Source organism: Mus caroli, unplaced genomic scaffold, assembly GCF_978045245.1.
Source record: "Mus caroli unplaced genomic scaffold, Mus_caroli_1 scaffold_10, whole genome shotgun sequence".
NCBI lineage: Eukaryota > Metazoa > Chordata > Mammalia > Rodentia > Muridae > Mus > Mus caroli.
In genome coordinates, this window is record NW_028227265.1 from 62,083,283 (window position 1) to 62,106,099 (window position 22,817).

At 38.7% G+C, this 22,817-nt stretch overlaps 1 pseudogene; it reads left to right on the forward strand.

Annotated features, from left to right (window-relative positions):
* The window catches only part of LOC110300842 (small ubiquitin-related modifier 2 pseudogene), a 100,030-nt pseudogene continuing 77,213 nt past the window's right edge, over nt 1-22,817 (forward strand).

Consider the following 22,817-nt stretch of genomic DNA (forward strand, 5'->3'; position numbering starts at 1 on the left):
ATGCCTCCCTGCATCCTCTTCTACCTCAAGTTTTTGGAACTGAATTCTGGAACAGAAATTTACACAAGAACCCATGTTGCCAGCCCTGGTTACTGTGGGATGCACATTAAGGTGACAGTCTTTATCTTTTAAGATAAACAGGAGCTGGGCTTTGACAGCCTACTGCCCAGTTTATATCTACTGTAGTTTCAAATGATTGGCAATGCATAACATTCCTTTACCTTCAAAGTTTTCTCCATTGGTCATTTCTGTGTCACCGCAGTTCTGGTGTCATATGCCCTTGCAAATTGTGAAAGTAGTTAGTGACAAAATACCCACCCACCCCCCTTTTTCAGTGGCCAAACGGTCAGCTGTAGCCGACCTGGGAAAGCTAGTAATACCACACCATGTACTGAAAACCTGTTCCTTATCACGAACTAGACTCCAGAAATGCCACCTCTGAATGGTGGCATTCGAGGTGATAGTTGTTTGAATGGAACAGTAATCTTTGTGGATATTGTTAAAGTGTTTAAAGAATATTTTGAAAATTAAGTTTACATTTTACAATTGCTTTATTTTTATTGAAATAATTGTATATAGCGACTACCCTATTTCCCTGTTATTAAAGGAAACCCTTGCCTTGAAGACAAGTGGGCCAGCGGATATGTATAGAAGATGTGATGTAGACAGTACCTTTCTCTATTGTGTAAATGGTCATGAATATAACCGTCCCTGGATTTTTATAAGTTGAGGGCATTTTGTTGTCTTACGACAACAAAATTTATTGCATTTGAAATGGTTTTTATGTAATAGAAATCATGCAAACAGTGAAGGATTATAAAATGGTATATGTAAATGTATAAACTTTAGAAAGAAATAAATACAACAAATTTCAATCATTTTGGAAGAATGTTTGTATTTGCTTATCGATTCAAGTTGAATAATAATTTTAACAGGAAATAGCACTACACCTGCACCTTTCCATAAAAAGGCAAGCATGGGCACTGGGGATGTTCTTCCGTTGGTAAGAACACTCTACAAGCATGGGAACCTTGAGATCTTAGTACTTGGGTAAAACACTGGTTAGAGCCCAGAACCCAGTGCTAATGTGGTCTGAGACAAGAATATCACTGGGAGGTCTTGGCTACCAGCCTAAATCTGTTTAGTGAGAGACCTTGTCAAAAAAAATGAGAGAGAGAGAGAAATCAAGCAGAGTATTTAACATCCACCTCTGACGTCTGTGTGTGGGCAAAGGCACATGTGTCTCCATGTATACACACACAGCCAAGTATAGCAGGACACATGTGCAACCCAAGCATGGAGGAGGCAGAGAGGTAGGCACATCTGCAGAGTTCACTGATTAGCCAGTCTAGCCAAATTAGTGAGCTTTCAGGCTCAGTGAGAGAACCACTTCAAAAAGTAAAGTGCAAAGCAACTCTGGAAGAAACGTGTCTACACACACACACCCCACATCAAATAAACAATAAAATGATAATAGTAAGAAACATACAAGATGGAAGAACTCCAAGATAAAAAGGCTTGACCTTGGAAGTTCAGTGAGGTGGGATTCACTCAGATAGCTGATACTACTTAGCCTCCATTTATGCCTATGAAGATGGGTGTCAGCACAAAGACCTAACTATGTATGTCAAAGACCTAGCAACCTGTTGTCTCAGTGGGGAGTTAGAGCAAGTGGGAAAATTAACTTCTTGAGGCAAATTCAAGAATTGTGCCCTCTCAGTGATGGCTTATCAAAGCACCATGTAGTTAATGTGTCCTAAAATGCAGATGCTCATCTCCACAGCATTGCTTCTCGGTGACTATTATGCACCTTTGTGGTCCCTAAGAAAGCCTGGTGTTAAAATTGAGGTCTGTTGATTTACAGAATGAGATTCCACCTCAGCTTCTTCTTGTTGGAAGCAATGTCACAGCAGGTGGTATGGACTTTATGAAATGATATCACTGGTTGAAACAAACAAAAACACCTTGGAGAGGTCAAACCTTCTATGATGTGCATCTATAAGAATAAAACATTGTGGGGAATACGGAGGGGCTGAGCCTCTCCATGCTGGGCTTCTGTTTCATGTCCTTATTTGGAGGATGAGCCTCAGATAGAAGTCTCTACTTCCTGGCTGGCTGTCCTCTTGAGGCAGTTCTGTGTGTGTTGCCATAATCTCTCTGCTGCACAGCTAATAACAGGAGAACCAAGGGGGCTGCAAAGATCATTTTAAGATCATTCCTAAGAGGAAACTAAAACCCAGGTCTAATTAATACACCGTAAAGAGCAAGTAGAATTTCTGCTGCATCCCTACATTAATTCTTTGAAATGGTGTCAGAACAGACACCCAGAGGGAGAGATGAATCACTGTCAAATCATATGGAAAACTTCGTCAACCAAAAACAAAATCTGATTAGGAACAAAGAAAACAACATTTATTTGGAATGTATTGACTGAAATCCAGGAAAACACTGAGTCAAGCAGCCTTGAAGTTTTGCTTCAAGGTTTTATAATATGGTGGCTGTATTTGGAGTTTTAAACCACCAGGGGCTTAGAAGTTTTGATCAGTACTGGAAAAAAAAGTTAAGCTGTTAACTAAAGTATTGGAGTTGTTCTTAGTCTCTAGAAAGTATGGGGAAGGACGACATGTTAAGTATATACTAAAGGCTGTTTACATGTGGGCATGAGCATGTCTGCAGCCCAGTTCAAAGGTGTTCCCACAAAACTTTCTGCAATCTGATTAACAAGGATTCCCAACTATTACTTCCTTGCTCTAATGCTACTCCATTTTGCTTTTCTTCCTTGACAATGATAAGCAAGAAGAAATATTAGAGAAGAATATATAGAAGTCTATGTCTAGGAGATGGCTCAGTCAGTAAAGCACTTGGCATCTGAGAGGGAGATCTGAGTTCAAGTCCTTAGAACCATATATGGCTGTTTGAATGGAGACCATCCCCTAGAGACTAGGCACACCTGATCCTGAGTTCAAGGTAATGTTCCAGGAGGTTTTAGAGGTGCAGATTTATTGGAGGAAGTACATCCTGGGGGTGGGGGAGCAGGCTTTGAGAGTATATAGCCTCACCCTGCTTCCAGCTTGCTAGCTCTGCTTTGGACTTTTGATGGAAATGTGGACTCTGAGCTTCCTGTTCCTGCCACTGGAGAAGTAGAGGGAAAGTAACTCACATCCGGCCAGAGTTCCTGGGCAGGCAGACACGGAGAGAGCTGCCAGACACTTTCCACTCGGCCCTGGGTGGGCATCTAAGCCTCTGACCCCACTTGGCGGGGGACCCCGGTGTGACACCCTGTTGCCCCGTGGTTATAGGAGAGAGGGATAAGGGAAGAGGTTCCCAACACTGACCAGAGTGTGCAGCGGATCTTGATGGAGCAGAAACTCTCTATGGTTTAAGAGCTATATTATAGAAATGCAGGGGGAAAGAGAGAAGGGAGGGGGAGGAGGAGGAGAGGAGAGGAGAGGGGCAAAGAAAGGAAAGAGAAGAGAGGAGGAGGGCGTGAAAGTGAAGGGTAAGAGGTAAGAGCATAAGAATAAGAGAGAGTGTTGGGGCCTAACAGCCCCTTTTATGGTCTTCTCTGTTGCTAGGTAACTGAGGAGGAGTTTAGCCTGAAGGTCAGAAGCTTAGGCCATTGTCTACATGACTACTGACCATGCTTCTCTTGTGGGAGCTGTGGGGGTGGTAACTTAGGCAGGGACCAGAGTTCCGGGAGCATGAGGGAATGCCTACTGTGTCATGAAAGTGAATTATGACCATCAGGGTTCAGACCTCAGCTCGACTGGAGACCAGTCTGCAATTCGCCACAGTTATTTAGTAAATGATACTAAAGGGAAACTGTATATTTCCTATGCCAATAGACTAGTATGTGTCTCTGTATTGATTTTTGTTAAGGCTCTATTCAGTGTAGTGAGATGACTTGGAATTTAACCTTGATCAGCATAAATGCTCTTCAGGTGACTAGACCCATGACCTTAAACAAATAGCTATAAACATTTGAAGTTTGCTTCTTTATTGAGTCAGAAATAAACAGATTTGTGTCTATATCCACACTTACTTATTGTGAAATTCTCTCAAGATACATAGATATAAGAAAAACGTAATGTTGAATTACAAATCAATATATTTTGGGACTAGTTCATTAACCATAACTCATATGTTGGTTAGGAGAGCTTTCTTAATTAGATTAGCAAGTTAGACACAATTAGCATTTAATGGTATCAACTTAAAAAATACGGTTTCTAGGTCTTGGTTAAAAGTCCAGATGTTTTCGCCTCTGTAAAGGCCCAGGTATAGAATAGAAGAAAAATAGTTCAATACCATGGCTTCAAGTTACTACATAATTTGTCCTTTCCTTTGTCCTCCTCATTCTTTCTTTTCACACCAACAAACCTAAGTGACAAAGTGTGCCTGTGTCATAGTCCCATCTCCACAGGACAACAGACACACAACACAGCCTTAAACAGTTCTGCATGGACCTTCTAAAAAACAGATACAGAAGCACAAAAACATCCACGTGGCTTGTGCATATGGAACTGAGTATATGCCCCTTCCAAATTACATCTATTGCAAAGATAAGCTTTACGACGTAGACTATGGCACTCACATTGACCATAAATCTATAGTTAATATAAATCCATATGGGTACCATTTCATTTGCGGAAGAGTAAAGTCTTACTCTAGCAAATTTGATCTTTTTCTTTTCTTTTTGCATGTGTGTGTGTGTGTGTGTGTGTACGTGTGCGCTTCTTTGATTTAAGTTTTATTGTATTATGATGAGAAAAGATATAAAATTTCAATTTATCTGAATTTGTTAACATTTAAAAATATTTTGAGTAAATAGACTTACATCACATTCTTCTTTCCCTTTTTGTACCCTAACTCTTCCCGGAGAGCCCCCACCTTCAAAACCTGCAATACCTTTTGTTTTTTTATCATATTCTTTAAAATTTATAAAATATTGTAACAATAAAAATAGTATTATAAAAGTTGCTTAATCTAAAACAGCAATCAATTGAACAGTCTTATGTAGATGTTTGTCACAGAAATACTGAAAATACATATATTTTTCTCAATATAAATTTCAAATAACTCCAAATATATTAACTGCATGATATTTTAAAATGATATATCATGATTAGTTATTAAATGAACATAAATAGATAGTCTTTTTGTTTGTTTGTTTTTGTTTTTAGTAGAGCTTAAAATCTTGGCTCTTACTGTAGTACAAACACAAAATAAGAACAGTTTTTGGATATTGGAGTTCATTGTAATAAGGTTGTACTTGAATGTCCCTCACATCACCAAAGGATTTTAACTTTATAGTAGATAAGTAAGATAAGCTGCACCAAGGAATGAATTGTAGGCATGATTTTTGGGTACAGATTTCCTGCTATGGTCAAAGCTATTTGACTTGAGTGATTGTCGTCATTCTCAGCCCACAGGAAACAGGTTACATTCATTTAAGAAATGGTATGTGTATTAAGATGGTTTATCCATGAAGTCATTCATCAACTGTTTCAATGAACAATGGTTCTGCTTGGAGGGTGGCACAGATGTTAGGTTGAGGGTAAGATTCTGGCTCATTGGCTGTGATGATTTTGAAGAGCATTCATCTCAGAATAAGAGTAACTTACAAAGTCCTGCTCTTCAAAATTGATACAATAATTATAAATATCAAGCAAATCCTTCAGTCTCACTCTTTGCTGTTTCTCTTACAAAACACCTCTCAAATTAATTGTCTGCATTTCTTTTGGCTGTATAAATAATTTTGAAATACGTAAGCTGTTCTGAAAACCATAGTATAGTGTAAAGACATCAAACAAACAATCCTACTAATAGAGAGGCTGAGATAGGAGAAGCATGCTCTCAAGACACTGTCACATACAAACAAGCAGAAAGTGTATAGAGATTATACACTATTGGACCTATTTCTCCCATTACCAAATTAGAGAGACCATAGGATGACAGCTGACAAATTTCTAATTCCTCATATTTTTGAATTTCAATCAATTAGGATATGTTGGTAATATTAATTTTCATATTAAGAGATAGTAAGGAAAAGTGATTGTTACTTCCTGTTAATTTTCTTGTTAGAGGTGGAATTATGTTTGTGTGGGTTTATTGAAAGATTACTTTCTTGCTTCTAGGGTGTAGTTTTACTCCTTGTTGGTGTTTTCCATCTATTCTTTGTAGGGCTGGATTTGTGAAAAGATACTGTGTAAATTTGGTTTTGTCATGGAATATCTTGTTTTCTCTGTCTATGGTGATTGAGAGTTTTGCTGGGTATAGTAGCCTGGGCTGGCATTTGTGTTCTCTTAGGGTCTGTATGACATCTGCCCAGGATCTTGTAGCTTTCATAGTGTCTGGTGAGAAGTCTGATGTAATTCTGATGGGTCTGCCTTTATAAGTTACTTGACCTTTTTCCCTTACTGCTTTTAAAATTCTTTCTTTGTTTAGTGCATTTGGTGTTTTGATTATTATGTGACAGGAGGAATTTCTTTTCTGGTCCAGTCTATTTGGAGTTCTGTAGGCTTCTTGTATGCTCATGGGCATCTCTTTTTTAGGTTAGGGAAGTTTTCTTCTATAATTTTGTTGAAGATATTTACTGGCCCTTTAAATTGGGAATCATTACTCTCTTCTATACCTGTTATCCTTAGATTTGATCTTCTCATTGTGTCCTTGATTTCCTGGATGTTTGGGGTTAGGAGCTTTTTGCATTTTGCATTTTCTTGGACTGTTGTGTCAATGTTTTCTATGGTATCTTCTGCACCTGAGATTCTCTCTTCTATCTCTTGTATTCTGTTGGTGATGCTTGCACCTATGACTCCTGATATCTTTCCTAGATTTTCTATCTCAAGGGTTGTCTCCCTTTGTGATTTCTTTGTTGTTTCTAGTTCCATTTTTAGATCCTGGATGGTTTTGTTCCTTTCCTTCACCTGTTTGATTGTGTTTTCCTATAACTCTTTAAGGGACTATTGTGTTTCTTCTGTAAGGGCTTCTAGCTATTTTCCTGTGTTCTCCTATATTTCTTTAAGGGAGTTATTTATGTCCTTCTCAATGTCCTCTATCATCATCATGAGAAGTGATTTTAGATCTGAATCTTGCTTTTCCAGTGTGTTGGGGTATCCAGGACTTGCTATGGTGGGAAAATTGGGTTCTGATGAGGCCAAGTAACCTTGCTTATGTTCTTATGCTTGCCTCCCACCATCTGGTTATCTCTAGTGCTACCTGCCCTGGCTATGTCTGGCTGGAGCCTGTCCTTTCCTGTGATCCTGGTTGTGTCATGATGACTCCTTCGAGTCAAGCTGTTTCTGTGATCTTGTGATTCTGGGAACCTGTGATCCTGAGATCCTGGGTGTGTCTGAGCTCCTGGGAGTCAAACTGCCTTTGGGAATTTGAGATCCTGGTGTGACCAAAGTCCTGGAATCCTGTGATCCTCTGATCCTGGGCCTGTTAGAGTGCTTGGGAGTGGAACTGCCTCTGGGTGTTGGGGCTGGCTGTGGAGTTTGCACCCAAGGTCTGCTCAGGGCACTGGCCCAGATAGACCAGAAGGAACCTGTGCCACTGGTCTGGCAGAGTTCCTTCATAACTGGGTCCCGCTGGTCCCAGTTACTCTCGTTCTTGGGGACAGATGTTGTGTCCTCCTCACCTCTGATCCTCTGATCCTGGGCATGTTGGAACGCCTGGAAATGGAGCTGCCTCTGGGTGTTGTGGGGCTGGCTCAACATCAGGGTTTTAAGGGAGTTAACATGGTCTTTAACAAAAACACTGTGGTGAAGTGAGAAATACAATCCATACTCACACTGTCAGTGAGCATGCAGCCACTTAAACAGCACTAATTAAAGGATACAGGACAACTTGGAGATGCATCTCAGTGTCCTGCCATGAAGCTTTCCTTTGGTCCCATCTGTTCAACATTTTAATTAATAACTTGGCAGAAGCTACAGGGGCGAGTTTATGAAAAATGGGTATGTCATAAAGCTGAGACAGAATGATTATACTAAATGATAGAATCAGGATTTGAAAGGAACTCATCAGGCAAAGAAATGGGTCAGATTAATAGTGCTATGTGGAAGAGCTGGAAGTGACTTACTCTTGGTCTAAAAACACAAATGCACAAGGGCAAGCTAGGACTCTGAGTTGCATAGGATAGTGACTACACAGGACAAAAAGTCTCCAGTTGCCACCTGCAGAAAACTCAGTGATGCCACCACCAAAAATATTTGAGCTGCATTTATGATCTTGGTTTCTAAAGGTGAGTCTGATGCTGTTGGCACCAGCAAGGATAAATGGAAGAATCAATTGTCTATGACGTGGCACGTTCACATGGCAGAGTGTGCAAAAGTAGCTAGACATTGAACTGTGAGCCATGATATGAAGAACAAGAGAAGGATGTAGATGGCTGGTGGTCAGTCTATGATAGGTGTGACCAGACTGGCATAAATGTTGAAATGAGCTAGGAAGCATCAGGCCACTCCAGCCAGGGAAACAGGCTAACTGCAAATCTTCAAATCTCTCTCCACTGCCCCAGCCTCAACTCATAACTCTGCAGCAGATCATCTGCAGCAGCCTCCCTCTCTGCTCCCTTCAGCAGTAGGATAAACAGAACTTCCCCTACCAACTTCCTTCCCACCACTTATTGCCTTATCCTATCCCCAAATCCACAGCCATTCCCTGTGACCCTCAGACCAGTTATGCCAGCGAAGCACTTGGGGTAACTGCAGATCTTCAGCTTTCCCTTCTTTCCTCCAAGCTCAATCCCCCAGTGTCATCCCCAGGTCTGTAACAGACCACCTACTTCAACTTTCTCTCACGCTCTTCCCCCATTCCCGGAGGACTAAGCAGATCCTGGTAAAACACTTTGCTTTCCTCCCCACCTTGTATACCCTCAGCATCCTCTCCTAACCCATTCTCATTCCTAAGTGTCATCTCCCCAAACTTAGAAACACATGTTACCTGGAACCCCTGGTACACACATCTGTCAGGATCCAAGAAGAGTTTTCTACCAGATAGCACACAGCCACCACACTCTCCAAAGAACCATAGTGGGCCACAGAACTAAGGAAAAAACATCCACTCACCAAAAACAAGACCAGTTTTCATCACATAGAATCAAAATCTTTCCAAACCCAGATGCCTAGACCTCAGCATAGAAACCCAAACAAAAATATCCAGGACATTATGTCTCCACTAGAGCCCAGTCATCCTACCACAGGAGGCCCTCAGAATTGCAACATAACTGAAGCACAAGATAAGCACCTTAAAATAGCCTTTATAAATGTGATAGAGGTCTTTACAGAGGAAATGAATGAAACCATTAAAGAAATCTATGAAATCACAAACTGTGGGACAGAATGAATAAAACAGTTCAAGACCTGAAAGTGGAAAAAAGTCATTAAAGAACACACATATGAGAGAAATCTGGAAATGAAAAATTAAGGAACTCTAACAGTAACCTCAAAGGTAACAGAACAAAAGAATAATAGATGGAAGAGGGTATCTCACTTATTCAAGAAAAGATAGAAGAAATGGATGCCTCAATAAAATGAAATGTTAAATCTAAAAATGTCCTGGCACAAAACCTCCAGGAAATCTGGGACATATTGAAAAGACCAAATCTAAGAATAGTAGGACTGGAGAAAAGAGGAAACCCAGGTCAAAGGCACAAAGTCATAGAAGAAAATCCCCCTAACCTAAAGAAGGAGATACTTATAAAGGTCCAAGGAGGACCCAGAGCACGAAATAGACTAGACCAGCCAAAAGAGAAAGTCCTGTTGGTACAAAACAAAACAGTAAGTGTACAGAAAACTGCAAGGGGAAAAGGCTAAGTAACATATAAAGGCAGACCTGTTAAAATAATACCTGTCATTTCAATGAAGACTCTAAAAGCCAGAAGAGCCTGAACAGGTACTCTGTGAACTCTAAGAGACCATATATGGCAGCCTAGACTATTGTACCTAGCAAAACTTTCAATCACAATAGATGGAGAAAATAAGACTTTCATTGATAAAACTAAATTTGTCAGTATCTGTCTACAAACTCAGCCCTGCAGAAAGCACTAGAAGAACTCCAACCTAAAGGTTAACCATACACCCCCCCCCAATAATAGGGACTGAACAACCTCAGACTAGCATATCAAAAGAGAAACACACACACACTCACCCACCACAAATGAAACAACAGGAATCAACAAATACTGCTTATTGTTATCTTTCAATATCCAAAGTCTCATTTCCACAATAAAAAGACACAGATTAACAGTATAGATGCAAAATCAGGGTCCCTCATTCTGCTTCTCTTAAAAGTCACACCTTAACATCAAGGTTAGGCATCACCTCGGTAGAAAGGATGGAAAAATATTTTAAGGAAATGGACCTTATAACCGACATATTATAGTCATTTAATATCTGACAAATAGAATACAAACCAAAAGAGATAGGGGAGGACACTACATATTCATCAAAGGAAAAAGTCAAACAAAAGGACATTGAAATTCTTAACATCTGTGCACTAAACTTAACAAGGGCACCCAAGTTTGTAAAAGAAAGACTACTACAGATTAAATTGCATATTGACTTTCACATACTGACAGTGGGAGACTTTAGTACTCCACTCTCCCACTCTCACCAATAGACAGGCCATCCACACAAAAACTGGGAGCAATAAGGTCGGATATTTACAAAACATTTCACCCAAACACAAAGAATAAACCATCTTGTCAGCACCTCATGGAACGTTCGTCAAAACTGACCACAGACTAGAAAGCACAATTCTCAAAAGATTCAAGAAAATTAATATACCTCTCTGCATCCTTTCTGATCAACAGAGATTAAAACTGGATACCCACAACAGAAATAACAAAGCTCACAGGTTGAAAAAAACTACTGATTGAGAATAGGTCAAGACAGTAGGAAAAATTTAAAGACTTTCTAAAACTGAATGAAAATGAATCCACAAACTACCCAAACTTATGGAACACAATAAAAGTGGTTCTCAGAGGTGAGCTTATAGCACTCAGAGCAAACATGAAAATATTTCAGAGATTTCACACTAGTTACTTAACAACACACCTGAAAACTCTAGAACAAAGAGAAAAACAATCATACCCTAGAGGAGTAGACAGCGAGAAACAATCAAACTCAGGTTGAAAGCCTTAAAATAGAAAGAAATATACAAAACCAATACACAAAATTAATGAAACAAAGAATTGGTTCTCTGAGAAAAATCAATGACTTGACAAATCCTTAGCCAAATTAACTAAAGGGCACAGAAAGAATATCCTAATTAACAAAATTAGAAATAAAAGGGAGACATTGCAACAGACACCGAGGAAATCCGGAGTATCGGAAGTCTATACTTTTAAAAACTGTGCTCCACCAAACTGAAAAATCTAAAAGAAATTGGTAATATTCTCGATTCTAACCATTTAACAACATTAAATCAAGACAGGTAAGCAATTTTAAAAGACCTGCAATATAACCTCCAGTAATATAGATGCTGTAATTAAAAGTCTCCCAACCAAAAAAAAAAAGCCCAGGGCAAGATGTTTTTAGCAAAGAATTCGACCAGAATTTCAAAGAATAATTAATGTCAATACTTTTGAAATAAACAGGAAAATAAACAAGAAAAACACTGTCCAATTCATTTTATGAGGCCACAGTTATCCTGATATCCAAATCACAGGAAGATTTAACAAAGAATTATAAACCAAGTTTCCCTAAGAACATATATGCATAAATACCCAATAAAATACTTGCAAACAGAATCCAAAAACATATCAAAAAGGTCATCCACTATGATCAAGTAAGTTTCATCGCAAAGATGCAGGGATGGCACAACATATGTAAATCAAGAAATTTAATTCACCATATAAACAAACTGAAAGGCAAAAATCACATGATGATCTCATTAGATGCAGGGTCTTTGAAAAAAATCTAACTTTTTCTCATGATAAAAATCCTGGAGTAGTTAGGGATATGGGAATATATCTCAACATCCCGCAATACCTCTCCTGGGCATATATCCAGAAGATGTCCCAACCAGTAAGAAGGACACATGCTCCACTATGTTCATAGCAGCCTTATTTATAATAGCCAGAAGCTGGAAAGAACCCAGATGCCCCTCAACAGAGGAATGGATACAAAAAATGTGGTACATTCACACAATGGAGTACTACTCAGCTATTAAAAGGAATGAATTTATGAAATTCCTAGGCAAATGGTTGGACCTGGAGGGCATCATCCTGAGTGAGGTAACACAATCACAAAAGAACTCAAATGATATGTACTCACTGATAAGTGGATATTAGCCCAGAAACTTAGTATACCCGAGATATAAGAGACAATTTGTAAAACACATGAAACTGAAGAAGAACGAAGACCAAAGTGTGGACACTTTGCCCCTTCTTAGAATTGGAAACAATCACCCATGGAAGGAGTTACAGAGACAAAGTTTGGAGCTGAGACAAAAGGATGGACCATCTAGAGACTGCCATATCCAGGGATCCATCTCATAATTAGCCTCCAAACGATGACACCATTGCATACACTAGCAAGCGTTTGCTGAAAAGACCCTGATATAGCTGTCTCTTGTGAGACTATGCCGGGGCCTAGCAAACACATAAGTGAATGTTCACAGTCAGCTATTGGATGGATCCAGGGCCCCCAATGGAGGAGCTAGAGAAAGTATCCAAAAAGCTAAAGAGATCTGCAACCCTGTAGGTGTAACAACATTATGAACTAACCAGTACCCCGGAGCTCTTGACTCTAGCTGCATATGTATCAAAAGATGGCCTAGTCTGCCATCACTAGAAAGAGAGGCCCATTGGACATACAAACTTTATATGCCCCAGTACAGGGGAATGCCAGGGCCAAAAAATGGGAATGGGTGGGTAGGGAAGTAGGGGGGAGGGTATGGGGGACTTTTGGGATAGCATTGGAAATGTAATTGAGGAAAATATGTAATAAAAAATATTTAAAAAAAAGAAAAGAAAGAAAGGCAGTTTACAGCAAGCATATAGACAACAATGGCTTAAATGTAGAGAATTTCAAAGCAATTATACTCACATCAGGAACAAGATAAGGTTGTCCACTCTTTCAATATCTATTCAATACAGTAATTAAAGGTTTTGCTAGAGCAAAAGGCACATGAAGGGGATGAATGGAATACAAATTGGAAAAGAAAAATAAATCAATAAGTTTCCCTAAAAATTCTAGCCAGAAACTGCTAGAGCTGATAAATACGTTCAGCAATGTAGCTGAATACAAAAGTAACTCAGAAAAATTAGTAGCCCTCCTATATACAAATGACAAATGGACTGGGAAAGAAATCAAGAAACTTTTCACAATGGCCTCAAATAATATAAAATATCATGGGATAAATCTAGCCAAGCAAGTGGAAGACTTGTATGACAAAAACTTCAAGTCACTGAAGAAACCATAGATAACAGAAGATGGAAAGATCTCCCATGCTCATGGATCAGAAAGAAGGATTAATATAGTAAAAATCACCATCCTACCAAAAAAACTGTCTACAGATGTAATGCAATCCCCAATAAAATTTCAACACAGTTATGCACAGATCCTGAAAGGAATTTTTTCAGTTTTATATGGCAATGCAAAACAGCCCAGGATAGGCCAGACAATACTGATGAAGAAAAGAACTGCTGGAGGTATCATCATCTCTAACTGACTTCAAATTGTACTACAGACCTATAATAAGACAAACACCATTGTGTTGGCACAAAAACAGATACACTGATCAATGGATTTAAATTGAAGACCCAGACATAAATCCGCACACCTATGGACACCTTTTTTTTAATAATAAAATGAGAAATACATGATGGAAAGAAGACAACATCTTCAACAAATGGTGTTCATCAAAGTGGATGAATGGATGGAGAAGAATCCAAGTAGATCCATACTTATCACCCTGCACAAAACTCGACTTCAAATGGATCACATCTTAACATGACATCAGATATATTAAACCTGATATGAGAGAAACTGGAGAATAGCTTTGACTATAGTCTTTACATTGTAAACATTCCACATTTAACATAGGCACTAAGATCAACAATTAATAAATGGAACTTTATGAAACTGAAAAGCTTCTGTAAGGCAAAGGGTACTCTCATTCAGACAAAGAAAACATTAGCTTACAGAATTGAAAAAATATTTCCAACTACATATATAGTCGAGGTTTAATATATAACCTGTAAAAAGAACAAAACAAACAAAAAACTAGATATCAAAAACCAAGCAACTCAATTTAAGTTAAAATTGGAATAGATACAAACACAGACATACACACACACTCACACAAGGGATCTTCAAAAAGCAATCTCAAATGGTGGCTGAGAAACAAAGAAATGTTCAACATTCTTAGCCATAGGGGAAATACAAATCAAAGTACTTTGAGATATCATCTTACCCAGTTAGAATGACTAATAATAAAATAAGTGACAGCTCAGGCTAGTGAGGACCTGCCATGAGAAAAACAGTCCTCCATTGCTGGTGGGTATCCAGACTTGTACAGCCACTATAAAAATCAGTGTAGTCATTCCTTGGGAAGATGATAATTGATCCACCTCAAGGTCCAGCTCTACTACTTTTAGGCATATACCCTATAGACACTTCAATCTACCACACACATACATGTTTGACCATGTTCATTATTGCTGTATTCACAATAGCCAGAAATAGGAATCAGCCTTGATGTCCCATAACATTAGAACAGATAAAGACAATGTTGTACATTTATACAATGGATTATTACTCAGAAGATAAACATAAAAGAAATCATGAAATTTGAAGGTAAATGGATAGAACTAGGAAAAATCATTCTGAGTGAGAGTTATTGCAGAGAATCCACCAAAGACTACACAGACATTGATTTGAGTCAACAGAAAATCTTTATTCAACAGCCACCCAGACCAGGTGTTAGGGAGAGCCTTTCTGAGCCTTTCTGAGTGTGAGCTTTTAAGCACACAGACAGAATCCTGGTTGATATACTTCAGTTAACAAGAACAGTCTGTCAGGAGCAGAGTTACAGAAACCAAAAGGCAAGGTTAGTGCATTTAGAGACTTTCCCCAAACTATGGACTTAGATGAATTAGGTCTTGTTTGTTTTGAGTGGTTCTGAGTTTTATGGCCTAAATGATACTTCCATCAAAGAGTCAGTTTGATAAGGTCTGGTGTAGACTTAAATTTTTGAAAACCTATTTTATTTAGGGTTTTTAATCATTTTAACCTCCCTTCTGTCCCACTGACAAGAAATAGTGGAATGTTAATATGAGAAGGGAGTTGTGGGCCTGTTTAGAAGTAGTTCCTTGGAGTGATTCCACTCATCATTGTCAGGATACCAGGCATACAGTTCAATAACAAACACCAAACATGAATCAGCAGCGACAGCATGAACCACCAAAACCAGGAAGATTCACTGAATCAGCACAAGTCAGAAGAAATGGCCAGAATCAGCCAGAGTACCATGAGAAATTCTTTGGTGTAGAGACCAATGAAGACCAGCGAAGACCAGAGAAGTAGTGAAGCTTTACATGGCATAGCAATGCAGGAGCATCCTCTCACTGTTTGTGGGGTTTCATTTATATCTTTCTAACCATCACATGCCCTCTCAGAAGACAGCTTCCAGAAAATCATCACATGATACAACTGAGTTGTTAACTGAGATAGAAATATTTACATCAGAGCAAGTTGATATACTATCCTGATAATGGAAATTCTCCAAATTAGATAAAATTTAACAAGGCCTAGAGAATTTCGGGGTCAGTGACACTACATTACTTTTGAAACCTGTCAAGAGTTAAACCCCCTGGAGCAATTAACAAAGTGTAAAACTTTTGCCTGGTCAGGGCTAAAGCAGGCGTTTATCTCTAAGTAAACATAGTCTTTTTAAAGTCACTCCTCTTGCACCTGGGAAACTTCAATGTACCGTATCTGTTATGTTTTACAATTTATGATATTCCCTGTAATATAATAGTCTCATGTTTTACCAAGAGATTACATTCAGATTCAACACCTAAAAAAAAAAAAAAAAAAACAATTAATCATCTGCCCTCTATTGATATTCTCATACAGAATAGTGTGATAACCTTCTCTAAATAATTAGATATTTCAAAATAGCTGGTAGAAAAGTTACCAATACAAGGAGTTCTTACGAGTGTGTGCAGTGATGAATATGTCCTTTTCCCTGTTCTGGTCATTATGTGTTGTATATGTGTTAAAACATTATGCTTTATTCAATAATTTTTGTAATTATTGTATAGTGAAACAAACAAATATTAAAAATAAATTATTCCAAAAAAAAGAAAATAGCAATTTCCCCTTCATATGTTTTCTTCTAACCATTACATGCCCTTTCAAGAGTCTGCTTTCAGCAAAACATCACATGCCCTCTCACAAGACAGCTTCCAGAAAAAAAAAATTATGTAACAAAATTAAGTTGTTAAAGAAACCAGAAATTTCCACTTCAGGCTTCAGAAAGTCTGTTATAAGATATCCCTGACCCAGAAAGACAAATATGGTATATATCCACTTATACGTGAATATTAGCTGTTGATCCAATGAAATCCAAGGTACAATCTATAAAACAATAGAATGAAGTATAGAGTAAGGGAGGGGGAGACACAGATATAGTCCTTACAGGAAAATAGAATAGGTAATTATGGATAGATGGATGTGATGCACTGGAACAGGGGGATCAAGTGGAGAAGAGGAGGGGAGATAGGGACACGGGAGGGAATATTGGGAGAGAGAACTAAAATTAAGGTCCATTGGAGGAGTATTGTAAAATCATAATACAGCAGAATCTTTCTAAAATATACATATAAGAAGGTGAATGAAACTGCCAAGTATGGTGGAGACAGTGTCCAAGCTGGCCATCTCTTGTCACTAAAGGAAGCTTACAGTCCCAGATTCGGTTACATCTAAATGAGGTTTGGACCAAAGTGCTCGCATAGGAATCCCCAGACAACCAAACATGTTGCCAACAACTTTTCAAACAGAGAGCAAGAAGCCATTGCTGAAGAGCATATCTATACAACTCATTGAACACAAAAAAGTCTAGCATGCTGCCATAGAGCTTTCACCCTCCATGCTAGCATCATTGCCATAGGAAGAAACACTACAGGCTACCAAAGGAAATATGTAAGGGCTAACCCAGCCACAAACACTCTGATCTACAATGGCATCCTGCCTGAAAGGTATGCTGATGCAATTGGTGCATAAAGCTTGTTGGAGTAACCGATCAATATCTGATTTGACTGAAGACCTACTCCATGAAATGAAACCCATAACTGACATGCTTGGGTGACCAGAAACTTGGGATTACAATGCCCAGAGACCTAAGTTTTCACCAGATCCTCTGCATAAACATTATGGCTTCCAGTTTAGTGTTTCTATGGAATTTCTGAGTGTGTCTTTGGTTCTTGTGCCTTCTCTTAGCCTCTTTTTCTTCTGTTTGTTTGTTTGTTTGTTTTGTCCAATTCCAACATGTTAGTTTTTGTTGTATAATATTTTATTATTATCTCCTAAAAGCCTGTTTGTTTTCTAATGAGAGAATGGGAGTAGATCTGGATGGGAAAGGAAGTGTAGGGACCAAGAATACTTCATTTGCATGGAGAGGCATTTCAGGATCCCAGGCACTTGCTGGGCAGGTTCTTACAGGATGAGGGGGGAGGAAGTTGAACTTGTGGGTTTAACAAAGTATTATGTGACCTTCCTCAGGTGGAGGGTGTGGAGATTGAGCTCCCCAGATAATGTCACAGATGATGTCACACAGAGAAGAGGAAGCCCTGCTGGAAAAGGGAGTCCTCCAATTTGTGCTGAGCTCAGAGGAACAATCCAGACCTTAAATAGCAGGGTTTCCACACACATTATAGGAAGCAAAATATCGATTTTCAATGAAAAAAACAAAAAAGACATTATATTGATTTAGTGAAATGGAAGCAGTAGGTTCTCTTCTAGGGTCTATGGTCTCATCGGGTCCATTGTGTGCATTCATCTTTGATGGATGGTAAATCTATATGCATATATCAAAGAACATTTTAAAACAAATATTCCTTCCTTCCTTCCTTCCTTCCTTCCTTCCTTCCTTCCTTCCTTTCTTTCTTTTTTGGACAGGATTCTCTGAATAGCCCTGCCTGTCCTGGTACTCACTCTGTAGACCAGGCTGGCCTTGAACTCAGACATCTGCCTACCTCTGCCTTCCCAGTACTGGGACCATTGCCTGGCTAAAACTTTCATATGATTTATTATTAAAAGCACTACTAAAATGCATCTTGTTGGTGAAGGAAATAGAAACAATCATGTACCAAGTGAAGGAATATAGCAAAGACTGGCAAGTGACATAAGAAAGAAGGGGAAATTCTCCAATATCCAAGGTCATGCACAAGACAAGGGGGATGGAGAAGGACCCAGTGGCTCCAGGCATCCCCTACAGAGGTGAGAAGTGAAAAAAACACCTATGAATCATAGGACCATGATCAAAGATGATGGATTAGAAACTTGCTGAGCATGTACATGTATGGCACTGCCAAGCACATAGGATAGATTTTTTTTAATGTGCTTTCTTTGCATTTAAGTTAAGGAGAAGCCTGTACAAGGCTTCCACTTATCAGATATTCCGTAGGGTTTTAAGACCTCCATCTCTTCTCTTTTACTTGTTTCATTGATTGGATGCTTTAAAAACAAACAAACAAACAAACGTGTTTTTTTTAATTACATGCCCCTTCATATCTTAGCATGCACTAAAAATTTGTACAATGCCTGGTTTTTAGAATGATTTTTGTAACACTGAATACAATAATTAACTCTTATGTGTCTTTAAAGGCACCCTTTAAAGGTAGCTTTGTCCAACTTTGGCTAAGTTCCTTATAGAAACACTGACTTTTTCTAGAGGCTTTGGAGTTCTTGAATATGTTTAAACATTATTATATTTTAAAGATATTTTATTAGATATTTTCTTTATTTACATTTCAAATGTTATCCCCTTTCCTAGTTTCCTCTCTGAAAATCCACTATCCCCTCCCCCCTTGCCCTGCTCCCCAACCCACCCACTCCTGCTTCCTGGCCATCATTCCCCTGTACTGGGGCATAGAACCTTCACATGACCAAGACCCTCTCCTACCATTGATGACCAACTAGGCCATCCTCTGCTACATATGCAGCTAGAGCCACAAGTTCCACCACGTGTTTTCTTTGATTGGTGGTTTAGTCCCAGGGATCTCTGGGGGTACTGGTTAGTTCATTCTGTTGATCCTCCTATAGGGCTGCAAACCCTTTCAGCTCCTTGGGTCCTTTCTCTAGCTCCTTCATTGGAACATCCACTTCCGTATTTGCCAGACACTGGCAGAGCCTTTCAATGGACAGCTATATTAGGCTCCTATCAGCAAAATCTTGTTGGCATCTGCAATAATGTTTGTGTTTTGTGGTTGTTTATGGGATGGATCCCCAAGTGGGGCAGTCTCTGGATGGTTATTCCTTCAATCTCTAGTCTACACTTTGACTCTGTAACTCCTTCCATGGGCATCCTGTTCCCCCTTCTAAGAAGGATCAAAGTATCCACACTTTGGTCTTCCTTCTTGAGTTTCAGGGGTTTTGCAAATTGTATCTTGGGTATTCTGAGCTTCTGGGCTAATATACACTTATTAGTGAGTGCATATCATATGTGCTTTTGTGACTGGGTTACCTCACTCAGGATGATATCCTCCAGATCCAATCATTTGCCTAAGAATTTCATAAATTCATTGTTTTTAATAGCTGAGTAGTACTCCATTGTGTAAATGTACCATATTTTCTGTATCCATTCCTCTGTTGAGGGCCTCTGGGTTCTTTCCAGCTTCTGGCTATTATAAATAAGGCTGCTATGAACATAGTGGAGCAAGTGTCCTTATTACCAGTTGGAACATCTTTTGGGTATATGCCCAGGAGAGGTATTGCAGGATCTTCCTGTAGTACTATGTTCAATTTTTTTGAGAAACTGCCATACTGACTTCCAGAGTGATTGTACTAGCTTGCAATCCCACCAGCAATAGAGGAGTGTTTCTCTTTCACCAAATCCTTGCCAGCATCTGCTATCACCTGAGTTTTTGATCTTAGCCATTCTGACTGGTGTGGGGTGGAATCTCAGGGTTGTCTTGATTTTCATTTTCCTGATGATTAAGAATGTTGAACATTTTTAGGTGCTTCTCAGCCATCCGGTATTCCTTACTCCTCAGTTGAGAATTCTTTGTTTATCTCTGTACCTCATTTTTAATAGGGTTCTTTGTTTCTCTGAAGTCCAACTTACTGAGTTATTTATATTTATTGGATATTAGTCCCCTATCGTATTGAGGATTGGTGAAGATCTTTTTCCAATCTGTTGGTGGCCATTTCGTCTTATTGACAGTGCCCTTTGCCTTACAGAAGCTTTGCAATTTTATGAGGTCCCATTTGTCAATTCTTGATCTTACAGCCAAGCCATTGCTGTTCTGTTCAGGAATTTTTCCCCCGTGCCCATATTTTCAAAGCTCTTCCCCACTTTATCCTCTATAAGTTTCAATGTCTCTGGTTTAATGTGGAGTTCCTTGATCCACTTAGAATTGAGCTTTGTACAAGGAGATAAGAATGGATCAATTCATATTCTTCTACATGCTAACTGCCAGTTGAGCCAGTACCATTTGTTGAAAATGCTGTCTTTTCCACTGGATGGTTTTAACAACTTTATCAAAGATCAAGTGAACAGAGGTTTGTGAGTTCATTTCTGGGTCTTCAGTTCTATTCCATTGATCTCTCTGTCTCTGTACCAGTACCATGCAGTGTTTATCACAATTGCTCTGTAGTACAACTTGAGGTCAGGCATGGTGATTCTACCAGAGGTTCTTTTATTGTTGAGAATAATTTTTGCTATCTTAGGATTTTTGTTATTCCAGATCAAGTTGCAAATTGCCCTTTCTAATTCAGTGAAGAATTGAGTTGGAATTTTGATAGGGATTGCATTGAATCTGTAGATTGCTTTCAGAAAGATAACCATTTTTACTCTATTAATTCTTCCAATCCATGAGCATGGGAGATCTTTTCAACTTCTGAGATCTTCTTAGATTTCTTTCTTCAGAGACTTGAAGTTGTTATCATACAGATCTTTCACTTCCTTAGTTAGAGTCACACCAAGGTATTTTATACTATTTGTGACTACTGTGAAGGGTGTTGTTTCCCTAATTTCTTTCTCATCCTGTTTATCCTTTGTATAAAGAAAGCCACTGATTTGTTTGCGTTAATTTTATATCACTGAAGTTGTTTATCAGGTTTAGGAGTTCTCTGGTGGAATTTTTAGGGTCACTTATATATACTATCATATCATCTGCAAACAGTGATATTTTGACTTCTTCCTTTCCAATTTGTATCCCTTTGATCTCCTTCTGTTGTATAATTGCTCTGGCTAGGACTTCAAGTACTATATTGAATAGGTAGGGAAAGAGTGGGCAGCCTTGTCTAGTCCCTGATTTTAGTGGGATTGCTTCAAGTTTCTCTCCATTTAGTTTGGTGTTGACTAGTGGTTAGCTGTATATTGCTTTTATTATATTTAGGTATGTGCCTTGAATTCCTGATTTTTCCAAGACTTTTTATCATGAATAGGTGTTGGATTTTGCCAAATTCTTTCTCAGCATCTAATGAGATGATCATGTGTTTTTTGTCTTTGAGTTTGTTTATGTAGCAGATTATATTGATGGATTTCCTTATATTGATCCATCCCTGCATCCCTGGAATGAAGCCTACTTGATCCTGATGGATCATTTTGATGTGTTCTTGGATTTGCTTTGTGAGAATTTTATTGAGTATTTTTGCATCAATATTCATAAGGGAAATTGGTCCGAAGTTCTTTCTTTGTTGGGTCATTGTGTGGTTTAGGTATCAGAGTAACTGTGGCTTGATTGAATGAATTGGGTAGAGTACCTTCTCTTTCTATTTTGTGGAATAATTTGAGAATTGGAATTAGGTCTTCTTTGAAGGTCTAATAGAATTCTGCACTAAACCCATCTGGTCATAAGCTTTTTTAACTTGGAAGACTATTACTGACTGTTTCTATTTATTTAGAGGATATGGGACTGTTTAGATCATTAATCTGATCCTGACTTAACTTTGATACCTGGTATCTGTCAAGAAAATTGTCCGTTTCATCCACGTTTACCAGTTTTGTTGAGGATAGGCTTTTGTAGTAGGATCCGATGACTTTTTGGATTTCCTCAGATTCTGTTGTTATGTCTCCCTTTTCATTTCTGATTTTGTTAATTAGGACACTATTCCTGTGTCCTTTAGTTATTCTGGCTAAGGGTTTATCTATCTTGTTGATTTTCTCGAAAAACCAACACCTGGTTTGGTTGATTTATTTTTTTAATAGTTCTTTTTGTTTCCACTTGGTTGATTTCAGCCCTGACTTTGATTATTTCCTGCCATCTACTCCTCTTGGGTGAATTTGCTTCCTTTTGTTCTAGAGCTTTTCAGTGTGCTGTCAAGCTGCTAGTGTATGCTCTTTCCAGTTTCTTTTTGAAGGCACTCAGAGCTATGAGTTTCCTCTTAGGACTGCCTTCATTGTGTCACATAAGTTTAGTTTTGTTGTATTGAATTAGTTTTATATTATTTCTCTTTGTCCTCACACTTGTCTTTCCAAATCTTTCTTATACTTTTCCTTATTTCTATTTATGTGTGTGAGGGTGTGCCTGCTAGTCTGTATGTGCATCACATGTATGGAGTGCCCAAAAAGATCAGATGAGGGCAGTGGTTCCCCAAAAAACTGGAGTTACAGAAAATTGTGAAACACCCAAGGTAGATCCT